Source organism: Halichoeres trimaculatus, unplaced genomic scaffold (assembly GCF_033239565.1).
Source record: "Halichoeres trimaculatus isolate MK-OKI-2021-1 unplaced genomic scaffold, fHalTri1.1 fHalTri1_scaffold_5, whole genome shotgun sequence".
NCBI lineage: Eukaryota > Metazoa > Chordata > Actinopteri > Labriformes > Labridae > Halichoeres > Halichoeres trimaculatus.
In genome coordinates this window covers 34233423-34248638 of record NW_027437183.1, presented here as the reverse complement: position 1 = coordinate 34248638, position 15216 = coordinate 34233423, and positions in this window count along the sequence as shown.

The window sequence follows — 15216 nt, the reverse complement described above, 5'->3', positions numbered from 1 at the left end:
ACCACACACATTTACTCTGTTCAAGATTCCCAAACTTTCTCTTTCTCTTTGTTTACCTGATTGACTCACTGATAGCAGCTGTTTGTGTATTCTAGTTATGAAATCTCCATTTCCTCCAGCTGAAAAATGTTTTCCTTGATCCTCTCTCAGTCACACCGTTACCGCTCGCCAGGTTGATTACTGTTTGAGTGGTAGATGTGCAGTTTGAGTTTGTTTGATGGGGTTTTCCAGGAGTTTCCCCTTAACTATGACGTAATCTGTACCTGTGTCTCTTTCATGGTGTAATTTACGGTGGCCCTAAAGGGCGATGGTAAAAAAATATATATATTCACAAAATAAATCTTACTGAATGCCAAAAAGTTCCATCCATCACAAGTTAAATTTCACTGATCACAAAATAAATTTTATGGATCACAAAATAAATTTCACCAATCACTAAAGAAATCTCACCGATCACCAAACAAATTTCATCAATCACTAAATAAACTTCACCAATCACAAAAAAGTTTTACCCATAACAAATTAAACCTCACTGATCGCAAAATAAATTTCACAAAACTGGAAAGGGTGGGACCTGGGCCGTTGAGTGAGACCATGATACTTGTCTCTGATTGGACAAACCCATAGAATGGTTAGTGTGATGGATGAACCTGTGAGGTGCCCACAAGAGGGTCCTGCGTGGATTCAGGAGAACATGCTTCTGCTTGAGCGTGAGCCACATTGTTCGGTACCCAAACAGTTGTCCAGGTCCCAGTAGCTCGGCATATATTGCCCTCATGATAACATTCAACAAGGAATGTCCGCCCTTTCTCTGTAGCCCAAGGCTCTTTAAGCGTCACTCAAGGGTTCATAGTGATATGTGTATATCATGGTAAATGGAAGCATTTCTATAATCACACTATATGTATGTTCCTGGTTAAAGTTCTGCCTTGTCAAATTAAGCTCCTCTTCCATCCTGATAGACACTTGAAACTTTGCACTGGCTCTGCTACAGCCGATATCCAATGTACACAGGAAATGACAGATGACTGATGTGATTGCCATGCTTCAATTATCAAATCAGAGACAAGTAGAATGGTCCTACCCTTTCTGGTTTCATCAAATTTATTTTGTGATGGGTGAGATTTATTTTGTGATTGGAGAAATTTATTTTGTGATGGGTGAAATTTATTTTGTAACTGGTGAGATGTATTTTGTGATCAGTGAAATTCAATTTAGGATGGGTGGAATATATTCTGTGATCCTGAATTTTATTTTGTGATCAGTCACTTTAATTTGTGATCCTGATTTTTATTTGCATTCTTTGAATTGTTTTTTTGTTTTTTTTTTTAAGAATATTTTTGTGGTTTGTGAAATGTATTAGTGCTCCTGAAATTTATTTTGCGCTATTGAAATATTTATTCCCATTGCCCTCCAGGGCCACCATGGTAATTAGTTAACTGGAGAATTATTTGCACGCCGCTAACCCTGCAGCCAAACGGGCCATTCCATAAAAGATCGTTTGGACTAATGGACCTGTTTGTTCAATGACTGAACATGCATACTGCACTCTCTGGTAGAGAGAGGCAACAGGATGGGCTGAGGGCCGACATGAATGAAGTGATGCTGAAAACTACGACAGAGCCATGGACAAAGATTATCAGAGAGGTTAAATGAGAGTCTGAAATGGACCAGGATGAAAACAAACCCAGTTAGTTCAGAAGTATCTCAATATCCGGGGGAAGTTAACAGACAGGAAGTTTGGATCAGACGAGGAAGAGAGTCCATCCATTAGGGGCTAAAGGACTTAGAGGCTGAAGGTCTGTGATCAGTCAGAAGAGCTTAGGAAAGATGTTAGAGAGAGGAAAGGAAAGAAGGAGAAGGCAGGACTCCCAGGAAAGTTGAAGCTTTGGTTTTGAAGTTTGGTTCATTCCCCAGGTTGATTGACCACTCTCAGTTTATGAAGTTCTGCATTTCTACAGTTTCATTTAGCAGACGCTTTTGTCTTGTAAAGTGAAAAGGAAAGAGAGGTTGATTGATTCACATGTTAGATTCACACCGCAGAAAGGCTGCGTGGGACTGAGTTCAGGTAGACGGGTGTAAAACAGGAAGTGGTTTGGCGTTCAAAGCCAGTGGCTGACCTCAGCAGGGACAGTGGTTAAAATGGGAGAGTTTTTCTACACTCTAGCTAGAGCTAAACATTTAGAAATCTTTACAAAATATTTAGAATGGAAACTAATGTTTAAAAACATAGCTACATATTTAGAATCAGGAAATTTATAAAAAAACATTCAACATTTATGTTTAATATTTAACAAATATATTTCACTGATATTTCTCTAAATCTGCATAAAAAGTGATGTTTTAGAGCTAAATGTGAAGAAATTTTGTTATTTGTAGTGTGTTCAACTTTACAATAGGCGCCCCATGGATCATGGACTGAAGTGAAAAAATTTAGAAGAATTTAAAATTCAGAAAAAGTGCTATCCTTTTTTTTTTTTTTTTTTTTAAACTTGTAGTTCCTCAGGAGATGGTCTGCGTTAATCAGAGGACTGACACATCTCTATGATCAGTCATTCAGAGGAAAGTTTACTACATCAAGCTGACAATGCCCTGGGAGGACTGACTGTAGAAGGAAATAAACTCAGATCTGCAGATTTGGCAGAACAGTGAGGGTGTGTCCTGTAGAAGTAGGATGTAGAGGCTTTGTAGCAGAATAAACTTTTGAATCTGGATGAGGAGAAATATTTTAAGTTGGAGCCAAACCATCAGAAAACATCTCTCTACATGCCTGTTCCTTCTAACATCTTACAGCAGACTCTTCCTCTTTTTGCTGTGTTGATAGTGGTTGGGCCTGAGGGTGGAGACAGAGAGGACAGAGTGAAAGAGAAAGAGGTCAAACCCACTGCTGTGGAGTCCACAGTGATTATACTGACTCAAGCAGTAATTTCTACTCAAAGATTTTCACCTTCTCCTTTCACCATCTGCTGTTGAAGATGTTCTTTGAGCTGATTTAATGACAGCTCTTCATCATCATCAGTATTTGAGAAAGAATCTGTTTTTAACCAGCTTACATCACGTGAAACACCCTAAAGTGATAACATTCATGTTTTCTGTCAGAGCAGGTTGTAGCTGGCTCTACCTCTGCCTCAGTCTGATCAGATCAAACCTTTTGTCCAAAGCGTCAGTGGGACCTCTTTAGTCGCTCTGTCTGATGACACCTACAGACACCCCGGAACTGTTTGCAGTTCTTCATCAACCAACATTAGACAATGCACATGTTGAATACAAAACCCTCATTACTTTGATGCTGGTTGGAAACTTGTTGCGGGTACAACAGTCTCACCAAAAGGAAGTGATGCTGACATATTTAACAGCCTGACTTCTTCCTCCTAAAGACCAAACGGACACATTTAGTGTAGAGACGACATCTCCTCCCTGCTGTGAGTAGAGGTCTTCATCGGCATGATTGATATTTATCTGCACAGGTTGTGTTCAGTCCTTCTCCTGATGTCTTTGGTTTTCTCTGAAGTCTCACAGGGAGGAGAAGAGCAGAGATGAACTTGAGCGCAGCAGTGAGTGTGTTGGTGATCTTTCTTCTTTCTCAGCCAGGTACTAAACATCATCATTTTCATCCTAGTCTATTTAGCGGCACCTACTTTGTTGCATTGTTTTATTGTTTGATAGTGAAGAAGAAATACTGTTTCCTTTTGCATTTTAATTATTTTTCTGGTGTGTTTCATGTTTTCACACTTGCAGCATCTTTCTGCATCCTTTGTTAGAGAGATTTACAGTTTTGTACGGTCACATCAGTTTTGAATAACATAAGCCTTAAGTGTCCATGTGAAGGATTTAGTAACTTAAGAAAGAAGCAACAAACATCAGTATCATTATCTTAAAAGAGAACAAGAAAGCATCTGTTAAAAAAGGGAACCAAACTTTGAAGATGCATCAGGTTTTTTCCCTGATGTCAGTGTGATGTTTCTCTGGTTGTGGTTAACGCTGAGCCGTTTATCTGGCTAAAAATGAAACGTTGCATGCACACTAGTTCAGCCAGCTCCAGACACACGTCTTTCACATTGCCCTCTCCTCATCCTCACAATCACCAGCATCCTCCCTGATAAGATGATCTATTGAAGCTGTAGGATTTCTGTTCTCTGACTCTGCTCTGCTAAAGCTGCTGCTGCCCTCCACCAGTGCTGGGCTCAGTAGTAGCAAAGTGTCATTTGTTCTCACACATCTGTGGTCTGCAGCTCTCTACCTTCAGACTCTGCACTAATCTGACCACAAACTGAACAGAGGAAACAATACAACAACACATCCCACAGCCTGAATGAAGTGCTTTTACACTCCTTCCTGATCTCACAGCAAACAGCTCGTCCCTGATCTTTAAACGTCTTCATATACCTTGAGAAAGAAAACCATAAAAACCACAAACAGAGATTAAAATTTTTACTTTTACCGAGACACTTGTGATTGTAGAGACCTCTGTTACTGTTAGGTCTGCACAAAGAAGCTTCTCAGAAAAGATGTTTAGGGAAATGGATCAAAGACGTGTAGAGAGTGTCTGTAAAGATCTTTGTTTCTGTCCTCTGATGTTATAAATGTGATGGTGTTTCCTGTGCTCTGTGTTTCAGTGGTAAGGGGACAGACTGACTGGGGAGTGACTTACTCCTCTCATCAGATCTGTGCCTTTAAAGGATCAACAGTGGACATACCCTGCACCTACACATATCCAGCAGTAGTAAACCACCAAACTACCGAAATTCAAAGTGTTCTGTGGTTTACTAAAACAGATTATTATCGACGAGCTGTGGATTTAGGTTCAGACCCAGACTACTCAGGTCGTGTGGAGTATCTGTTTAAACAGAACGACTGCACTCTGAGAATCAAAGACCTGAGAGAGACAGACTCTGCTGGGTACAAGTTCAGGTTCACAACAAACCAACGAGAGGGCGCTGTCACTGGTTCACCTGGAGTTACTTTGACTGTCGCAGGTATTTTTTCATCCCAGCATTTCAGTCTCATGTGATGTGATGTTTTTTTTTTTTTTTTGTTGCAGTCATTGGCGTAATTAATTTTATTCTAAAACCTTTTTCTTTCCTTATTCATCCAGGCCTTCGAGTGGTGGTTGAGAGTGTATGGACTGAGGCGGATCTGAGGTGTGAGAGCAGCTGTAATCTGTCTGATAATCCTTCATATGTCTGGTATAAAGATGGAGAGAAAATGAATGAACAGACATCTTCTCTGAGAGTCTCTGACTTTGGTAAAAGTTACTCCTGTGCTTTGAAAAACCATGAGGATCAGCGCTCTGCTGCAGTCTGTGAGTTTCCTCCACACTAAAGAAATGATTTCACTTTAGTTTGATGAACTGTTTCTACTTGACTTTAACTTCTCCTGTGAAACTCTTCTGTGTTTGTAAGTTAGAAATGTGTTTGAGCTCTTCATGTTAAACTCTGTGATATGAGTCATGGTGTCAAAGTTTCACTATGTAGTGACTTTATAACTGAATGAAAATGAATGTTGTTTTGTGCAGATGCTCCAAAGACTCCCTCTGTGTCACAAAGTCCCTCTGGTGAGGTGATGGAGGGCAGAGCAGTGACTCTGAGCTGCAGCAGTGATGCTAACCCAGCAGCTAGTTATAACTGGTACAAGGTGGATAGAAATCAAAGACGCCAACTTTTCCATGAAGGAGCTCAGCTTGTTTTCAGGTCCATCCAGTCCTCTGACTCTGGAAAGTATTTCTGTTCAGCTAAGAATGACATGGGGACGTTGACATCTGGAATAATCTCTGTTGATGTAAAATGTGAGTGAAAGTGAATTTTGTTTACTATTTGTTTTCTGGTGTGTTTACTTTTCAAATCTTTTCCCATCAGCTCAATTTGCTTCACTTTCACAGTCTGCTGCTTCTGGACACTCTGTCTTAGTTACATGACGATAAGGTTAAACTGCCTGCAATTTAGATAAATGATGACAGTAAATTTATGCCATATTATCTGGGTTAAGGTTAAAAACCGTTATTTATGCATGAAGGCACTGCTTTGTGTGGTTTTGTGTGATCTAAGGGGAATTTTGAACACATGTCAAAAACTGTACAACATTAACTTGTGTTCCTCTGTGTCCTGTCTCATGGATACTGATGTTTGTGTTGAGAAAGACTAATCTGCAAACATTTCTGTGCTCTCAGCAGACTGTTTTAAAATGGTTCTTTGAATGTTCAAATAAAACAAAAACACATTTTCTTTTCCAGATGCTCCAAAGACTCCCTCTGTGTCACAAAGTCCCTCTGGTGAGGTGATGGAGGGCAGAGCAGTGACTCTGAGCTGCAGCAGTGATGCTAACCCAACAGCTAGTTATAACTGGTACAAGGTGAATGGGAATGGAGGACGTCAAACTGGCTGGACAAACAGGAAATATTTCAGGTCCATCCAGTCCTCTGACTCCGGAGAGTATTACTGTTTAGCAGAAAACAAACTGGGAAAGAGCCAGTCTGAACTTCTCTCCATCAGAGTGAAATGTGAGTTTAATAACTTTTTCATTCTCTGTCAGTTTTTCATAAATTCCTTAAACCCTTCAAAGACAAACATGCTGACTCTACTGATCCCTGTAGCTGATTTTCATGTTAAAGTACGGCTGTGTAAACTTCAAAGAGGCTTTTTTCAGGACAGGAAAATGAGAACCAGAATGACGTTTTCACCTGAGTGTGATCACATGAACAGAGATTGATTGTCTGAGTTTAACCCCTTAAGGAGCTCTTTGTATCTGCAGCTCACAAAGTCTGCCATGCAGCTCTAACATGTTTCTGTAGTGAAGCAGAAAAGACAAACCAAACACTGACTCTACAGACGCCTTTTGTTGTCTTCATGAGTTTGAGGACCTCTGTAGTTTCTCCATGAAGCTTGGAGGAGAGGATGAAAGGAGCACACAAGGAGCTCTGACCGTTGGTCACAATTTATTCAAGTCAAATTTCTCATCTTCTCTTCTTCAGATGCTCCAACGTTTTGTTCTTTGTCTGTGAATCCTTTGGGTGAAATCAGAGAGAACAGTCGAGTGACTCTGACCTGCAGCAGTGATGGTTACCCAACACCTGAGTTCACCTGGTACAAGAGGAATCAACATGGATATCTTAGAAAAGGATCAGAGCTTGTGTTCAGGTCCATCCAGTCCTCTGACTCTGGAGAGTATTACTGTTCAGCTAAGGGTGATCTAGGGAGGGAGAGGACATCTGGATTTACCTCTGTTGATGTAAAATGTGAGTCAGACCTGTTTTTTAAATGTGATGTGTGATTGATTTAACTTTTTATTGTACTACTTCCTAATCGTACTGTATGTCCCACCTTCACCTCCATCTTCTTCACATTCACAAACTGCAGCTTTATGACACCAAGCCTCTAAGATCAGTTTAAAAAGGTGCACTCATTCATTTTTTTTTTCTTTTCAAATTATATGATCAAACCACACTGTGATTGTCATGTAACCCAAACTAAAATCTAAACCCAGAACTTGAAAGTCAAGTCCTCAGGACAGGAAAGAGAATGGGTAAACCTTAGAAAGGCCAAAGTCACACTGAGATTTACCTCATATTCTTCTGAACCATGCTCTCTCCTCTTAGAGAGAATCAGACTCAAGTGAAATAATTTCAGTGATCTTAATTGTCAGACTTCAAATAGTCTTTAAACATTTAGATTTCTAAACAGTAAGAAATGTGTTTTTCTCCTCCAGATGCTCCAAAGATTCTCTCTGTGTCACAAAGTCCCTCTGGTGAGGTGATGGAGGGCAGAGCAGTGACTCTGACCTGCAGCAGTGATGCTAACCCAACAGCTAGTTATATCTGGTACAAGGTGAATAGAAATCAAAGACGCCAACTTTTCCATGAAGGAGCTCAGCTTGTTTTCAGGTCCATCCAGTCCTCTGACTCTGGACTGTATTTCTGTTCAGCTAAGAATGACATGGGGACATTGACATCTAGAATAATCTCTATTGATGTAAAATGTGAGTGAAAGTGATTTTTGTTTACTATTTGTTTTCTGGTGTGTTTACTTATCAAATCTTTTCCCATCAGCTCAATTTGCTTCACTTTCACAGTCTGCTGCTTCTGGAAACTCTGTCTTAGTTACATGACAATAAGGTTAAACTGCCTGCAATTTAGATAAATAATGTCAGTAAATTTATGCCATATTATCTGGGTTAAGGTTAAAAACCGTTATTTATGCATGAAGGCACAGCTTTGTGTGGTTTTGTGTGATCTAAGGGGAATTCTGAACACATGTCAAAAACTGCACAACATTAACTCATGTTCCTCTGTGTCCTGTCTCATGGATACTGATGTTTGTGTTGAGAAAGACTAATCTGCAAACATTTCTGTGCTCTCAGCAGACTTTTTTAAAATGGTTCTTTGAATCTTCAAATAAAACAAAAACACATTTTCTTTTCCAGATGCTCCAAAGACTCCCTCTGTGTCACAAAGTCCCTCTGGTGAGGTGATGGAGGGCAGAGCAGTGACTCTGAGCTGCAGCAGTGATGCTAACCCAGCAGCTAGTTATACCTGGTACAAGAAGACTGTAAACGAGGGACGTCAAACTGACTTGATAAGTAGAAATTATTTTAGCTACATCCAGCCCTCTGACTCTGGAGAGTATTACTGTTTAGCAGAAAACAAACTGGGAAAGAGCCAGTCTGAACTTCTCTCCATCAAAGCGAAATGTGAGTTTAATAACTTTTTCATTCTCTGTCAGTTTTTCATAAATTCCTGAAACCCTTCAAAGACAAACATGCTGACTCTACTGATCCCTGTAGCTGATTTTCACATTAAAGTATGGCTGTTTAACCTTCAAAGAGGCTTTTTTCATGCCAGGAACATGAGAACCAGAATGACGTTTTCACCTGAGTGTGATCACATGAACATAGATTGATTGTCTGAGTTTAACCCCTTAAGGAGCTCTTTGTATCTGCAGCTCACAAAGTCTGCCATGCAGCTCTAACATGTTTCTGTAGTGAAGCAGAAAAGACAAACCAAACACTGACTCTACAGACGCCTTTTGTTGTCTTCATGAGTTTGAGGACCTCTGTAGTTTCTCCATGAAGCTTGGAGGAGAGGAAGAGAGGAGCACAAAAGGAGCTCTGACCGTTGGTCCCAATTTATTCAAGTCATTTTCTCATCTTCTCTTCTCCAGATGCTCCAACGTTTTGTTCTGTGTCTGTGAATCCTTTGGGTGAAATCAGAGAGAACAGTCGAGTGACTCTGACCTGCAGCAGTGATGGTTACCCAACACCTGAGTTCACCTGGTACAAGAGGAATCAACATGGATATTTTAGAAAAGGATCAGAGCTTGTCTTCAGGTCCATCCAGTCCTCTGACTCTGGAGAGTATTACTGTTCAGCTGAGAACAAACTGGGGAGTCGGACGTCTGAATCCATCTCTGTTAAAGTGAAATGTGAGTGAAACAGTTTTTGTCAAAAGCTTCAATAAGATTATAATTGTCTTACTTTTATAAAAAGCTTTCTGTGCTGGTTAAACCTGATTGTTTTTTCAGTTTGTTGTATATTTGCTCATTCCTAAAGTGGCTGCTGATTGTTACAGCTGTTCAGAAATATTGTTACAACAAATCTGTGGGTAGAAGTTATGATGAAGTTTTTTTATCATAGACATTAAAGCTTTCTTCTTTTAATTGAGTCAGTGTGTTGAGAGAGGGTTCAGGTTTTAGATGAAGGCTGTATCAATAGGATGAAGAAAATCTTCATATTAGCAGTTAACCTGTGTTTTCTTATCATTAAATGATTCACATTTTACAGCAGCAGTCGTCTGAAAAGATCTGAAACTTTTACAAGAGATAAAAAACACTGATTTCTACAAGACATGAGGTTTAGAGCCTCACAGCTGTTATATCAGAGTTTAAACACTGTAGTTGTTATTTTATTTTGTGGAATGAAGATGAAAAGATTTGAAGTTTTCTGTTTAAACCATTTTATGTCCCTCCAGATGCTCCAAAGCCTCCCTCTGTGTCACAAAGTCCCTCTGGTGAGATAGTGGAGGGTAGTTCAGTGACTCTGACCTGTAGCAGTGATGCTAACCCAGCAGCTAACTACACCTGGTACAAGAAGGATGAAGATCCAGAACCAAATCCTCTTGGAAAGGGACCACAGCTCCTCTTTGAGTCCATCCAGTCCTCCAACTTTGGACTTTATTACTGTGAAGCTGAGAACGAGCTGGGGAGGACGACATCTGAACACTTTAATACTGATCCATACTGTAAGTGAAACAGCTCATTGAAAACAACATAATGATGACATCATAAGAAAATAAGGTTTCATGCCTTAGACTTTTGGAGATGTAAGAATTTTATCCTGTAAGTTAAAAATGTTAGACATCGGACCTCCTTTTATACACGTGTGTTTTTTCAACTTTATTTTCATCTCTCCTCCAGATGCTCCAAAGCCTCCCTCTGTGTCAGTGAGTCCATCAGGTGAGATAGTGGAGGGTAGTTCAGTGACTCTGACCTGTAGCAGTGATGCTAACCCAGCAGCTAACTACACCTGGTACAAGAAGGATGAAGACTCACCTAAAGCTTCAGGAGAGATATTTATTCTTGAGAACACAGGAGCTGAACACAGTGGGGATTATGTTTGTGTGGCCCAAAATGAGAAGGGACATCATAACTCCACTGTACATGTGACTGTTGTTGGAGGTCAGTTTAACACACTGGGTTAGTCCAGAAATGCTGAATATTTTTTTTATTCATTCATTTATTCCAAATATGCAATAGTAGAGAACTTCCCAGTTACAACTAACTTTTTGTTTGCACAATATAGTATTTAAATGAAAATGTGTCAAAGCCAAATACTAATGATACAAAGGAAAAGAACAAAAGAAGTAATAATATATTTGGTTGATATTTGGGATCAAATGCCAGTCCACCGAAACAATGCCATTAATGTAAATAGAGAAAATCAGTGGGCCCAAAACAGAACCTTGTGGTACGCCGCGATTAGCCAACAGATACTCAGTTTCAGCCTGATCTACTTTAACACACTGATACCTCTATGTGGCAGCTGTTTAATAGCAGCTGTTGATCAAAGTGTGTCACTGAGTCCATCAGGTGAGATCATGAAGGACAGATCAGTGACTCTGAGCTGTAGCAGTGACGCTAACTTAGCAGCTAACTACACCTGGTACGAAAAGGATGACATCACATTTTAATATCTCATAAGTGATTGAAAGAGAAAAAGACTAGTTTATCTAATCTACCTGTAAAGTGTCTCATTCACCTTCTCCACATATTTCTTTATTTTCAGGGATCTCAACATTACTAATACATCTCATAAGGCTGACCCTGATGCTCCTCATGATGACTCCTCTGCTTCTCCTGACTCTGTGGATGAGGTAAAACCACATCAAGTCAGCAGTTAGAGCATTGATCATGAACTGTGGACCTGAAAGTCTTTGATTTAATCCAGGAAGAAGAAAACTGGCAGCTCCACCACTGAACCAAGTGAACCTGCAGAGATGATGGAGGTGAGACAGAGAGGCTGCTGAAAAAACTCTCCCTCCTTCACTGTTATAATAACTTGGTACAAAATACTCTGAGAAGAGATTTAGATGAGACATGAATTACAGTTTGAAAGGAAAGACTTTAAAACAAAGCAGCAATCCTGGTTAAAGACTTTTCAGATAAAACCTGATCATGTGTCATCAGCTGGACGCAAATCCTGATTATGAGAACGTCTCAGCCTTTCCTGCAGCACAGACAGAAGACACAGAGGAGCAGGAAGACATGGTGTGAGGTCCAGAGAGGTGAGAGCCTCCTGCACTGAAGAAAACAGACTGATTCAGACTCAGGGTCACATTTCCAACTGTAACTCTAGTTTTATCCCATTTCCTCCAGACGCAGCTGAACCAGAGGAAGAACTCATGGATGAGAGCCAGGCGGCAAAGGGATGTTTATTGTACATGTTGGTATCTGAAAAAGGAAGCAGACTGGATCATTACTCCTTACTGAGTCACAGAGAAGGAGTGGGATTTAAAAAGTGTTACAGCTTCATATTCCCTTTTCCTAAATGTACATAGAAGTTAAATCAGTGATAAAACTGTTTGTGTTGTTTCTGAAACGGTGAATATTTCTCTGTTTTTATTATCTGTTTTTTTGTGAATTTTAGTTTTTTTTTCTTTTATGTGTTCAAATTAAACAATTTAAAATCACTGTGTAAAACATTTTCTAAGATATTTTTCTGTCTTTTTAATTCAGACATGTTTAAGTCAGACATTCATTCCTGTACAGTAGGGGGCGACGTGTGCCTTTAAGCTCACGGTCTGCTATGTCATTTAGGAGAGGAGAAGTAGTCACAAGAATCCGAATGTCATGAAGCAGAATCAGAGAACCAGCAAGTCAAAAAGTGAGCAAATCAAAACACTTTTCCAAACTGAAAACGTGATTACAGTTACTTAGAAAGTGTCTCATTGTTTTTACATCACATCATAAAAACTTTGTAGACTGTGAAACCTGCTGGCTGACTGACCAACTGATTCACTTTATTATTTCAGATAAAATCACATTTCTGATCAATGAGGCTGACTCAGTTCAGTTATAATTAGGCCTAAAAAGTCATGTATCATGTTTTTATTGCATCATAAAGTTTGTTTGGTTAAAATGTTTTCTTTCTGCTTTCAGCTCAGAGAGGGGGATCAGAAGATAGAGAGAAGGAGAGAGTGAGAATAAGTTGAGAAAGAGGAAAGGAATATAAGACGACATCATTGTAAAATATCCACTTCTTTTATTTTTTTAACCCTTCAAATGCCGGTTTGTTTACACAATGCACCTCTTGGAAAAAAAAAAGTTTACATTTTTATATATTCTGCATGCCACCAATAAGTCATTTTAAAATGTTTGCGCAGTGATTGAAAAACACAAAAACTTCATGAAAGTGCCCAAAAGTACCTCATCTACGCCCATTCAAACCACGTTTTCATTTCTTGCTATTTGCAGTACAAAATCATAAAGTTAGATGAAATTGCTTTTATTATAAACTCATGAACAAGAGCTTGTAAAATTCATTGGAAATAACAATTTTCAAGGGTTGAGTTTGTAATTAAAGCAAATTCATCCAAATTTTATGATTTTTTCCTGCAAATAACAAGGAATGAAAACGTGGTTTGAATGGGCGTAGATGGGACACTTTTGGGCACTTTCATGAAGAGAGGTAGTATTTGAAATAAACAGTTTGTTTTTGATATATTTTAGGCGCTGAAGTTGAAAAATTAAACTTGGATGATAATACAGATCCTTGGAAAATTTCAGCCCAGCAGCATTAACACAGCTGAAATGGTCGCAAAAAAGAAAGTGAAGTGAGTGCAAAGTAGCAGATTCAAGGCCAGAGGGTTAAGAGTTTTTCATCGAGGTACTGAGGCATTGCTTGTTTCACAAAGCAGCTTTCATACCGCTTATTTTATTTTTGAGGTTTTCTACTGTGCGCTCTAAAACACCACACACATTTACCCTGTTCAAGATTCCCAAACTTTCTCTTTCTCTTTGTTTACCTGATTGACTCACTGATAGCAGCTGTTTGTGTATTCTAGTAATAAAATCTCCATTTCCTCCAGCTGAAAAATGTTTTTCTTGATCCTCTCTCAGTCACACCGTTACCACTCGCCAGGTCGATTACTGTTTGAGTGGTAGACATGCAGTTTGAGTTTGTTTGATGGGGTTTTCCAGGAGTTTCCCCTTAACTATGACATAATCTGTACCTGTGTCTCTTTCATGGTGTAATTTACGGTGGCCCTAAAGGGCAATGGTAAAAAAAAAAAAAAAAAATCACAAAATAAATCTTATTGAATGCCAAAAAGTTTCATCCATCACAAATTAAATTTCACCTATCACAAACTAGATTTCACAGATCACAAAATGATTTTTACAGATCACAAAATGATTTTTACAGATCACAAAATAAATTTCACCGATCTCAAAAAGTTTCATCCATCATAAATTAATTTTCACTGATCACAAAAGCACCAATCACCAAAGAAATCTCACCGATCACAAAATAAATTTCATTGATCACCAAATAAATTTCATCAATCACTAAATAAACTTCACCAATCACAAACTAAATCTCACCAATCACAAAAAAAGTTTTACCCATAACAAAATAAAGTTCACTGATCGCAAAATAAATTTCACAAAACCGGAAAGGGTAGGACCTGGGCCGTTGAGTGAGACCATGATACTTGTCTCTGATTGGACAAACCCATAGAATGGTTAGTGTGATGGATAAACCTGTGAGGTGCCCACAAGAGGGTCCTGTGTGGATTCAGGAGAACATGCTTCTGCTTGAGCGTGAGCCACATTGTTCGGTACCCAAACAGTTGTCCAGGTCCCAGTATCTCGGCATATATTGCCCTCATGATAACATTCAACGAGGAATGTCCGCCCCTTCTCTGTAGCCCAAGGCTCTTTAAGCGTCACTCAAGGGTTCATAGTGATATACCAGCTTTTATTTATAGAGCACTTTTAAAAACAACCACAGCTGTAAACAAAGTGCTGTACAGGTAGATCAAATGAAATGATAAAAACAGATAATTAAAACAGACAAATAAAAGAAAAACATTTTAAAAACAATAAAAAGCAAATAAAAAGCAAGTAAAAGGGAATAAAAGAAAATAAAAGAGAATAAGACCAGGCAAAGAAACTAAGTCTCGCTGGAGTTAAAAGCCAAAGAATAAAAATGGGTTTTAAGACGTGTTTTAAAAGTGGACAGTGAAGGGGCCTCTCTAATGTGCAGGGGAAGACAGTTCCACAATCGGGGAGCAACATTAGAGAAGGCCCTGTCCCCTCTGAGCTTCTTCCTGGACCTTGGTACCTGCAGGAGCAGCTGGTCGGCCGACCTGAGGGACCGAGAGGGTGAGCAGGGCTGAAGAAGCTCAGAGAGGTAAGGCGGGGCAAGGCCATTTAAACATTTAAAAACAAACATAAGAATTTTAAAATCAACTCTAAAAGTCACAGGCAGCCAGTGGAGTGAAGCCAGTACTGGGCTGATGTGCTCTGTTTTTCTTGTACCGGTTAAAAGTCGTGCAGCGGCGTTCTGGACCAGCTGCAGACGGGAGAGCAGGGACTGACTCACTCCAACATAAAGTGCGTTGCAATAATCCAAACGTGATGAGATAAAAGCATGGATCACTGTTTCAAAGTGCTGCCTGGACATAAAAGATTTGACCTTTGCCAACCGCCTTAAGTGATAAAAACAAGA